The sequence below is a fragment of the Mesoplodon densirostris genome, chromosome 4 (genome assembly GCF_025265405.1).
Source record: "Mesoplodon densirostris isolate mMesDen1 chromosome 4, mMesDen1 primary haplotype, whole genome shotgun sequence".
NCBI lineage: Eukaryota > Metazoa > Chordata > Mammalia > Artiodactyla > Ziphiidae > Mesoplodon > Mesoplodon densirostris.
The window spans coordinates 151,450,636-151,455,173 of NC_082664.1; positions in this window are offsets into that span (position 1 = coordinate 151,450,636).

The window sequence follows — 4,538 nt, forward strand, 5'->3', positions numbered from 1 at the left end:
AGTAAATGACTGGCCTCAAGGCACACATTTCATGTTCAGTATATAGTTTACACTCTGTTCTTATGGGAATTTTAAAAATTTTTTAATTCTTTTGATTTTTTTTTTTTTTTTTTTTTTTGTGGTACGCGGGCCTCTCACTGTTGTGGCCTCCCCCGTTGTGGAGCACAGGCTCCGGAAGCGCAGGCTCAGCGGCCATGGCTCACGGGCCCAGCCGCTCCGCGGCACGTGGGATCTTCCCAGACCGGGGCACGAACCCGTTTCCCCTACATCGGCAGGCGGACTCTCAACCACTGCGCCACCAGGGAAGCCCTCTTTTGATATTTTTTAATGTTTACATTATTTTTAAGTATTTTATTCTACTCCATAATACAACTTTGTGTCAATATAGAGCAAGGCAGCCCACTACCAACACCACTCTGGGAAGAAGTGCCCTTCTATCCTGGGCCACACTCCTGCACCCTCCATGGTATGCATACCCCAGGTAGGGAGGCCAGGCCTTAGAAGGGTTTGGACCCTTCCTCTAAAAGATCTGACTCCTAATGCCTTGGCACATAGAACCCTACAGACTCCAGAATGGCATTTAATCCTTGCCCTTGGGATGGAGTGACAGAAAGGAGCCCTGATTTTCCCCTACAGATTGAGCAGGGTTAGAGAAGCAGCCACTCCTGCAGCCCACGCCCGTGGCAGACATTGGGGTTGAAATATGATGTTGTTTCCATGCACATGAACGTGGACATGAATTTTCACGCACACGTAGCCATAACAAGTTGACCAGAGGTGACATTCTATTTGTCATCCAGCGGTTGGCATTAATAGCCAACAAGTGTCCTGGAAGTGTATGGCCTTCATCATGACATCCAACTCTCTCCGGTGACACTGACTTCTCCTTGGCTCAGATTGAGCTCCCTGTGTTCTAGAAGACTGCAAATGGATTGGACACATCTGTCATGCCTCCTTCACTTGCCCAGAGCAGAGCAGATATCCAAAACAAAGAATTGATCTCCCCTCTTACCACTCCACTCCCCGTCCCCTCAGTGCCTCCACTCCCCCATTCAGAGGAGGGGTTCCCCACCTGTGATTCCAAGGAAGGAACCCTTCAACTGCTCACAAGACAAAAGCTACCATCTTAGAGGCATCTTAGAAGCAGAGGTGGTGGGGGTTATGGGATAATTGAAGGAAAGGGCTTCCTACATGGGAATGTGGCCAGGATGATGGAAGATGGGGAAGAGAGAGATCCAGTAATCAATTCCTTGGCTGGTGAGACTCAAAAATTATGGGACCTTGGAGATATTCTCCCAGGAGGGACACAAGGGACTCTGGGTTGCCAAGTTCCCCAGACCTGGCTCCAAATCTTAACTCCACTGCTTATAGCTTTGTGACCACGGACAAATCACCCCACCACTCTGAGCCATAGTTTTCTCACGCATAAAATGGAGATATGAACGCTGAATTCTGAAGTTCCAGGAGGAGCATACAGAAGAGAACATGTGAAATCAAGTAACACCATGCTTACCATGCAGCAGGCCTGCGGAAGTGTGTGTGGAACCTGACTCTGATTGTACCTGACGTTGCAAGAATGAAACAGAGAAATTCTCGAAGAATCAGGTGGGAGGCTCGTTGTAAGATTCACATTCAGAGGCTCAGCTCTGAACCCATGAATCAGAACTACCCGGCACAGAGCTGGCAATGCACATTTCAACAAGCTCTGAGAGAGATGATTAGCAGGCTAAACTTTGGAACCTAAAGTTTGAGAATCACACCCCTGCTTGGGGAAATTAACACTGTTTGCACCCTTACTTGATTTAAACTGTGGACCCCTCCCGGTCCACAGCTCCTTCTGTCTGGACAGAAACACAAATGCTCTCTCTCCCTCTCAACCTAGAGAGGCACATTCGTTCCCACAACGGGCTTCACTCAAGGGCATTTTGTAATTTCCTGTTTTCCACAAAAGTCACAACACAGCCGGCTGTCAGAACGACCTGTAGCCAAAGCTTTGCTGTCCAGGCTGACTTGGCCTCAATCTCCGTTGCACCAGCCCTGGAAAATCACAGAAGGACAAACAGCAGAGGCTGTATCTGGAAAGAAACCTGTGCTTCTAGGTCTAAGGCAATTGTGTCTTTGACCATTACTTTTTTACCACAAAAGTCCAATTTCAATCTATTGCTCCAATTTCAATCTATATATTCATCTTTGATCTGTCTTGTGGTATTTTTTTCACCTTTATACAGAGTAAACTTTGAAATTATCTCAGTTTGCTTCTTTGGAGGAGAAAGATTTTAATAGCTTAATAGCTGAGTCCTTTGGATTCAGAGCAAGGAAGGTTTACCATTTATTTTTAAAGGTATTTGCTCTGAAAAAATTATTTTCTCATTATTCAAGTGACAGATATACTTTGTAGAAGTTTGGGGAAATACCGAAAAATAAAAAAAGAAGGAAATAACAACTACCTACAATCCCCAGCACATAACTATCATTTTGGTAGTTCCTCCTGTATATACCTTTTTCCCCTGTATACATACCTTTTTGGTGTTATTGCTCATTTGCTTGTTTACATAACTGGAATTTGTGAGCATAAAACCAATGACTTGTGGTCAAGAGCAGAGGATGCTGTAGGGTTCGGGGTGGCCTGGGGCAGGGCTCACTCTTGGAGAGTGAGTTTGATGAGGACTTTGGACGATGGGCAGGATTTGAGCAGCACAGGTAGGCAGGGTGGCATTTCAGGCAGTGAGAGTGGTGGCGGAAAGAAATAGGTGCAGCAGGGACAGAGCCTCAGGGTGGTTTTGAAACATGTCCACAAATTCTTTGATACTCATTCCACCAAGAGGTGGAGCCCGTGCCCCCACCCCCACCCCCGCCTTGAGCCCAGGTGGGCCTTCGTGGCTGCCTCAGTGAATAAAATTGTTAACACAAGTTTGTGTGCCCGAGGCCCAGTGAGGATGCACAGTGAGGCCAAACAAACTGAAACATCAGAGTTTGGAGCAGAGAAAGGTTTATTGCAAGGCGACCGGTGGCTCATGCCCTAAAAAGGCTCGAGCTACCCGAAGGGTTTTGGCAGAGCCTTTTTTTTTTTTTACATCTTTATTGGAGTATAGTTGCTTTACAATGGTGTGTTAGTTTCTGCTTTATAACAAAGTGAATCAGTTATACATATACATATGTTCCCATATCTCTTCCCTCTTGCGTCTCCCTCCCGCCCTCCCTACCCCACCCCTCTAGGTGGTCACAAAGCACTGAGCTGATCTCCCTGTGCTATGCGGCTGCTTCCCACTAGCTATCTATTTTACATTTGATAGTGTATATATGTCCATGCCACTCTCTCACTTCGTCCCAGCCTACCCTTCCCTCTCCCCGTGTCCTCAAGTCCATTCTCTAGTAGGTCTGCGCCTTTTTTTTCTTTTTTTCTTTTTTTTTTGCAGTACGCGGGCCTCTCCCTGTTGTGGCCTCTCCCGTTGCGGAGCACAGGCTCCAGACGCGCAGGCTCAGCGGCCATGGCTCACAGGCCCAGCCGCTCCGCGGCATGTGGGATCCTCCCAGACTGGGGCATGAACCCGTGTCCCCTGCATCGGCAGGCCGACTCTCAACCACTGCGCCACCAGGGAAGCCCGGTCTGTGCCTTTTTAAAAACTGGGTGAGGGAGGGGATCGCAGGGTAGGTAATCAGATCGTGCACAGTTCACTGATGGGCTGATAATGAGGGAACAGGGTGGTGTCACAGGGGTTAACTTTGTCAGTCCTTAGGCTCTGGGAGGCCTGGGGCAATGTGCTCATGGTCATCAACTAGTTAACATCTTCCATTTGATGGGAGGTTTTCACATCTGCAAAACAACTCCGGAAATTTGCATCAAATACTGTTACCTAAGTACTTCAGAGAGGACCTAAAGCAGAGGATATGGGGGAAGGAAGGCCCCATAGGGTCCTGCTCGGTTACAAAATGAGGTGCAACGGATGCTTTGTGGCTTCTGGACTGCGTTAGAAAAGGCCATTCGACTAATGCTGGCCTCTCTTGGGACACTTGCTCTGTGACCCTTGAGCTGCCTGAGGTCGCCACGTGGAGAGACCACGTCACTGAGGGCAATGCCCGAGGAGCCTGGCTGCTCCAGCTCCCGCTATGAGTCTTCCCAGGCTGGACGTGAGACCCGTGAGTGATGGAGCCTTCCAGAGGACCCCAGCCCCACCCAGCACCCGACCTTAACTGAACGTCAGAACTCTGAGCAAGAACTACCTAGCTGAGCCCAGTCAGCCTCCAGCTTCATCAGCAAAACAAATGACTGTTATTTGTTTATGAATAAATAACCAGAATAAGTCTCTTCAGGGACCATGTTTATTTCAGTCTCGAGGCAAACACACAATGGCCAAGGGCAACACGAAGATGGCTGGGGTCAGAGCCTAAAGGCCCTTGATGCCCAAGGCCTGATTTCCACAAACTGCTCAGCTACAAGTCATCACCTGCAGAGGGATAGAATAAGAGCAGCTGGTGTTTGCACCATCATCTCTACATGTGGGCACCATGCTTAGTGCTTTCTGTGACGTTACTCCTCT